Here is a 7,955-nt window from a genome sequence, read left to right as displayed (position 1 = left end):
TGATGACTCGCGCGCCCTTCATCGCATATGTCGCTTTTATGGCACTGTTGGTGAGCCATATTTGCGACATTTGGGATTGGAATGGCGTTTTGAATGTCCGACCTATACTAAGATTTATCTTCATTTAATGCTCAACTTTTAATACTCAATAATAGGAATTATGGTATGTATCCTAATGACTCACTAAAAATCACATAATAAAAAATAATAAATACATTAATGTAAATAATATAAATGTCCGAAATATCGTGAGTTTGTTAGCGTAATAGCAGTCATCATATGTCACTTCACGTGTCGCTTAGAAAATTACGACAATTTTAAAAAAGCGCATTCATGTGTTTACGTGACCGTCGACGCGTTCTTCGTCAGCTTTTTCTAGACTAGACGGCTCGCCTGAAGGTTCTCTCGAGTCCGCTGTTTTCGATGCAAATCGTCTCCGGTTACACAAGAGCGCACCGTTTGTAATCCCTCCAACGTGGAAATTCAAATTATGCGTCGCGGAATGGAAATTCGCCGACTGCATAAGAATAACCGCGCTAATGGGACAGGATAGACGACGGGATCGATTTTTTTTCACGCGGCAATGTATTTGCTACCGTAAACATCGATTGACTACGATAAATGTTTGTCGTATGTCGACTTTGTTCGACGACTATTTTCGCGGAAGTAATATAGTTGAAATGGCGACGTATTGGATGGCGCACTAACTTTTGTCATGAATCTATTATGAGCTCTTCCTTATTCTTGAGTTCTCATAACAAAGTGCTACATCGCCATGGCTTTGCAGTTTTATGGCTTGTATTACACGGATATCAAGATACATGAACTTGTTATTACGCAAGACGACGATATAAAAACATATGAAATAAAATGGATATAAAAATATATTGGAATTGTAGAATAAATCTTTCTATGTACTAACAATGAGTTTGAAAATTGGAAAATTGTGAATATACGACTTTATTTTAAAAGACCATCCCAGACTCGAAAAATAGATTTGTTTTTAGTTTGTTAATAATATTTACTATAAAATTTCAGTGTAGTAAGAAATAAAAGTTTATACTTTAAACAATAGGTTAAAAAATAAGTTAAAGCATACTAATTTTTTGTTAAGATTTAATATAATGAAAAAAAAATTGAAAAAACGGTTAATACGATTAATTTTAAGTATTTGAAACAATTTTTTAATTGTATTATTTTTATGATTAATTGTATTAAAGTTTCACAGTAAATTATTAAGCTACAAATTGAAGATACTTCTATTTCTTGTCATTTTGATGCGCTTCCTCAAGTCAAAATATTAAATATCTGAGATATTTTTATACAATAATTTTTAGTTTGTGCATTACATCTCACATTTGTAGAAGATTGAAATTAAAGGAAGTTATTTGTTAGATGTATGTTGTATGTACGATAGTCACGCAAGAAGAAAATTAATCATATATAAAAACTTTTCTTTGTACGGATACGAACAATTGTCTATCCATTTACCTACCCAATGTACTAGAAAGACTGTACTCGTTTTAGCTTTTATTGTTCATTGTGATGCGGTTTCCGAGCAAGCAAGGGAATATATGGAATGCATAAATCTGTTTAGCCGTTGAATTCACTATGTTGACATTTACACTGCATACAATGCGCAGTGCAAACCGATGTTTGCCATACGAATGGTCAATTGATTTAATGCTGCAAAGACATACGCATGCATTTTTATCGGTATGACATTGTTTGTCGTGAAACAAGAGCGTTAGCGAATCTCCATTTTACCGTGAATTTTTATTTGCAATCTCGTTATAAATATGTAAATTTACGCTTTTCTACCTCATATAATAATAACGAAATAATAACAGGAAGAGAAAACGCGTTAGAATTGTCACGGAAAATGTAAATCGCGAATACAATTATGTCGAAGATTACAAGAGTTATCACTTATTTCTTCGTCCACTTCAGCACGCGATGTTCCAAGCTAGTAGTGCATGCACGACGCAAAGATGTCTCAAGCATGTAAATTCGTGATTAAGGACGTTACTTTCCATCAGAACTTTAAATTACTTCCGTCGTGTTCACGGGGATTCAAAGAGATTAGAAAAAAAAGGAACGAGAATATTTTTCATCGAGTCTAACGCCATCGTGCATTGCAAAAAAGAAGTGCTTCTTTTTCCATATTATACTTTGTACTCGACTTGTACACGCTCCTGCAACCCAGTATTCCCAGTTCGAGAAGTCCGGGGGAATTTCAAACAGTCCCATTAGGGCGCGGGGTGGTACTGGCCGATTTATAATTCCGTATGCACCTTGGAATTATTAATGCGAAAACTTTTCTGAGAATCGAGTCTCAGGCGTCCTAGAAACCGAAGGAAGGAAGAAAGGTGGATTTTCTGTGTAACATCTCCTTCATGTTAACACATGGCTCTCGACTTGGCTTGCTTTACACACAGCTGCTGACCTGGTTACATCCTTATATTATGGGTTTAATAAAATCCATATAGCAGATACATTGAAAATTGACTTTTTCGAAAATTATGTTGGCCTTTCTCAGAAATTTTCTACAGAAATTGCTACATAAAATGTAAGATATCTTTATAAGAAAGAGAAGAGGTGTCATTCGAGTGATTTGAAAATATCCCTCGTACTCTTTCTTTTAAAGTTAAACTATGAATATAAAATTAATTTATTACTATTCAAATTATTTTTATTCAAATTATAAAAAAAATTATATAAAAAAAAAATAAAATGTTGAGAATAAAAAGAAAAAAGTAAAAATATAAAGACGTACTGTTTTAAAGTGAATTCCTGCATTTCATTCTTGCTCTCTCTGCTAAAAAAACTGACGAAACTTCTGAAATAGATCACATTAACAAACTCCAGTTCGGACAGCATAACTTTATTTCGCAGAGATCATAATTCTCTCACGAGTGGAAAGAGTGTAGGGCAGAAAGAAGAACATCGGAGCTTCAACTACGGCGCATTCCTCGCCTCGACTTCGTCAAAAAGATTTTCGCGTCTGTGTAGCCCATTTCTTTTCAACCGTAAGGAATCGCTGTAGCATCGCATTTTGGAGCGAGAAAGTTCATCGCGACGTACTGAGCAGAGTACATAGCTCTCGTGCGGATTGGTACATAGTTTTCGTCGTTTCTCGTTCCACATACGCGCCTCGGCGTGTTTTCGGTACGTTAAACTTCCGTAAGGGAGAGAAGAGCCTTGTGCCTGCGATCGAAAGTAATTAAATTCGCAGCGACACGCGTTCCCACTCACCCCTTTCCTCCCCTCTGTGCGTTGCTCTTCGTGTGTTGTCACGCGGCGAAACGAAAAATAGACGCCAGCCAGATGTTGTCTATTATTCGGGAAATACCGTCGGCCATTCGGCTTGCGGCGACGCTTAGAAAAAGTAATGCATAGAAAATGAGATAAATTTGCAATGCATTGTACGGAATTTTGCTGTGCGAGATGCAATGAAACATTCATGTACTCCTTCCGCGTAGAAACGCAGGTCGACAGGTATCACGCGTTGAAAAAATGACGAATATCAGTTAAAAAAATTGGCATGTCGCTTCTTCTGACACATAACGTTTGATTTATAGCAGTATGTCGATACAACATGATATATATACTGTAAGTCCGTTGTTCGTATAAGTCCGCGAAAAAAATTAAAGAAATATCATCAACGCCAAATATTGACATAATCGTCATTCTTCTGCAGAGATTTATCGTTAAATAACGTAGCGTGATGTAACTGTGATATAGTGTATGTACTTTTTTAAAAGGTAATTCTGACTATAAAGTCATAGAAAACGCTCTCTCTTTCTTTCGCAGTCAACACTCTTTTACTTTTCTGTTTGAAAGAGACTTATCCCCATTTCTACTAACGTAAATTAACTTTTATCTCGGCTTAACTTATTTTTTATCTTTTTCTAGTTCTAAGAATTAAAAAAAAAGATAAAGAAGTAATTTAAATCGAGATTAAAGTTAATCTGCATCGATGGAAATGGACATTAGCGAATCACATTAAAACTCGTTCGTTTTGACTTAATTGATTTAAAATTTCATGGAAAAATGGTACAGTATCTGTAATATATTGAAAGTTCTTTATTTCTATTAGCAAAAAAGACTTAATAAATCATATCAGAATAAAATATTTTTTCTTCTTATTTATTCGATTAATGATAAAGGAATAAGAGATAGATATAACGCATCATATTTCCTTTCACACGTTTAAATATATGTACTATAATTCCTCTTTTGGAATAAAATATATTTTTTCCAATTTTCTTAAGTAAAGCAAACTACAAACAAGACAACAAACATTTATGCATAAAATTATGTATAAGCTTCGATGTTTTAAATTTCTACATAGAATTTTATTTATGCATTTTATTTGTAAAATGAAATGTTCCTTTTACTGAATTATTTTAACTTATTGTTAGATAACGACATCGTTGAAAAATGAAGCACGCTAATACAGTTCACAAAGCATTAAAAGATGAGGTTTTTTCGTAAAAAGGAAAAAGTATCTAGCGTCTGAAAAATGGAAATTCCACGAAACGTGCAATCAACCAGATTACTATTGTAGGCTTTGAACAGCTGGAGTCGATAATCGAAGAAACCACCGACGTGACCACGACTAGAATTTCCCGTAACAATGGCATGATTAATTCCTCGCTAATTGGCTGGTGCCTCCGCGCAAATGCGAATATCGCTGGCATCGTCGACTTCGTCGTCGCGACGTCAGACGTCGGCGTCGTCGTATAAAAGAGCGTCTCTTTATCTCTGTGCTAACGTTCGTACAAAGGGGATAAAATTGTGATCGTATTTTTCGTTTATCCCCACTGAACCGCACTTTTGCGCTCAGTCAGTCCCGCACAATGTTCTCGTCTCGTCACGGAGTAGCTCGCGTTACTGACCAACTTCCCTCATGCTCTCTCGTGTTTTATACCACTGAATCAGCGGATTTAGCCTCACGTGTGTGCGTGGACGAGGATAAACGCCACATAATCCGGCTGCCCGTGATTGCTATGTGACACGGCCGGGGATGTAGCGTACATCCGCCATAGCAAGACCGCGAGTTCTGTCATTCGGTATTCGGACAGTGCACATACCGGTCAGGTTGGCCGAACCAGATGGAGGTCATTCCGCACCTTTTGCGTTTATTTCGGCATTTTTACGTTCTTTTTCATCCCTGTGTTTGCCTTTCTGCGCAATACCCCCTCCTATTTCCTCTCTCGGTCTCGCCGGAATTTGCTCTCTGCGCCTCTAGCGAGTTTTTAATTCTCGCCAGAGGCTTTTAAGCGGATTAAAAGTACGGTATTCTACGAGCTAATTAGCATAATAGTTATTTAATAAGATGGCACAGCTTACGATGCACATTGGAACGGTTACGAGGAGACATGGCTTTTACCTTAGTTTGCATTCCTTTCGAAAAATATGCGTTCAGTGACTTATCAATTTATACATAATATATAGGAATAAAATCAGTGAATGAAAGTACGGTGAAATTAATTACATTTTTTCATTATCTTTATGCAATTCTTAAATAAAAATATCTATCTAATAAACTTAATTCAAGTCTAAGTGAGTCTATTCTTTTCAGAATAGAAGGTATTTAAGTTTCTTTTTGAAAGTCTCGCGCGTTTATACATTTTTATCCTTTATTCTTGTATTTGTATTATTTCGAGTATTTTTACATTTTTTGTTGAAGTGAATATTTCTCTTAATATCATCATTTGAGATTAATTTTGTCATAGGTTTTTTTTAGCGTTTTTTGCTTCGTAATTAAAGCTGTACGATATATGATGAGTAATTCAGATGCCACTGGCAATACCCATGAAAAGCTTAATTTCAAAACATATAATACGTATGAAAGAAATAAGAAGAGAGAAGATCGCCTCGCGTATCCGATGCTTTCGCATTTTATTTGCCGTGTATATGGAGCACGTTGCAAGCACAAATACGAGTGCCGAGTGCATACAGTCGTGATCGCGGTTCGAATAATAAGAGTTATCAAAACACATCGAAACGAGTTAGAGTGTAGAAAGTTATCAAAAGTACCAGCAGTCGGAAACTTTGCGAGCTTTTCATGGCGATGTTTTCTTTTCCTCGGAACTTTATCTCTCTGTCCTATACCACAGTTATGCCATTCCTTTTCGCTCTTGCAGAAATCAATCGCTCATATAATAAAGTTAGCCGCCGACGTAATGGCAAAGTACCAGCGGCAGTGAATCGCCGCGGGGAAAATGGCGCGATTCTCTCAAAGAATGTAAGTTGCGAAAAAGAACGTCCAGACTCGGTTAATTAAATCCTTTTTGATCGCTCTGGCTGCCATTGTCATTTATCGTCGTTTTGTAAATCCACCAGCATCGAGCGACATTTTTATGGACGCTGCTCTCGGCTGAGTAGCTTCGTGCTGTGCTCGTGTTTATTTGGAATTTCCGTTTGTGTTATTCTTTACCGTTTTATTCGCATCACCTGCATCGAGCTTTTGGCATCCGGGCTTTCGTTGTTTCAGCGATGTAAATCGCGATTGACGGACTGTAGTCGCAATGTACGCAACGAACCAGTGATTTGGCATATTTTTTTAAGGTATCGTTTTGATCTTTCACCAAACTAAAACTTGACGTTGCAACATGAATTTTCTGACGTTTCTATGACATTTCGGACTCACGTCCGACTTTTACAACAGTGTTAATTTGTACAAAATTGTTGGCGGAAGTCAAAAGTGTCTATTTATTTTGTGTTTCTACATTTTTCGTGCACGCTTTATACGCGAGGGGGATATTTTTTATGACGAAGAATGAAATATAATTTTATATTAAACATACTATGCGCGTCACAAGAGAAAAGTTTTCATGAGTATCCATTTTCACCGTCACATATTTAATGATGGAGAATAGTCATATGATATACAGTATGTAACTTTACAATGAATGAATATCCTTCATATGGCAGATATCTTATATTCTCTCTATTAGAGATATCACAAAGACTAAATTCGTCAAATTAATTTTTAATTCAATTACAAAGACAACCTTCAATAACTATTTAAAATTGTACGCAATCTTGAAATTGTCAAAATAATAAAAAAGTGAAGAAACAGGCTAATGAGAGTGAAGGATTCAACTTAATGTAATTCTGGATTATTGCTGAGGACGACACGAACGTGAGTCGAAACATTCAAATATATTGAAGATTTACATAAAAATTGCGCATTGCTTACAACGCTTCACTCTATGCTTAATACTTGTTTTTTCACCTTTTTATAATTTTTAATTACATTGTAAAAAGAGGTGTTTAATTTTAAAATATCAAAATGTTTTAGTCTTGTCTCCGTTTTTTAATCACTTAAAAAGTTTTAATTTTAAATTTATTCAATAAATAAAACATTATGTATTTGAATTTAAACACTATGTGTTTTATTTATTGAAAAAGTTCAAAACTAAATTATGTTTAACAAATGAGATAAGAACGAAATATTGTCATATTTTAAAGTTGAACACTTCTTTTTTGGATATAATCGCCATATCTATACGATGCCAATAATACTTGCATAATCCTTACATATATGTACATATAACAAAAATACAGAATGAAATACAAAAGTTTCTGCAACGTATACGAAAAACGTGCTTAACGTATAAATATATCTTACATAATTTTTATATTGTACAGGGAAAATTATGCACCCCCAAAGCGTTTGCCATGAAAGCGGTATTTGTCTTGGGATTTTGAACGTAACGTAAATTGCTTTTAGAAAAATCCGTGCTACGCGATATTGTGCCAGCGATTTTAATTACGTGCTCCACTTACACCATTATAATTTATTTTCCATGTCGCTCTGGTTCGCCGTTTCGTTGGCCATAGAAATCCGGGCCACACGGCGACAATATCGTTCCGACGGGTGCGCTTGTAGGTTCGCGCGAAACGCGCACTGCGCCGGAATGTCGATTATCGGAACGTCTGTT

The sequence above is a fragment of the Atta cephalotes genome (genome assembly GCF_000143395.1).
Source record: "Atta cephalotes unplaced genomic scaffold scaffold00018, whole genome shotgun sequence".
Classification (NCBI taxonomy): Eukaryota; Metazoa; Arthropoda; class Insecta; order Hymenoptera; family Formicidae; genus Atta; species Atta cephalotes.
Note: the sequence above shows the minus strand (reverse complement) of the source record.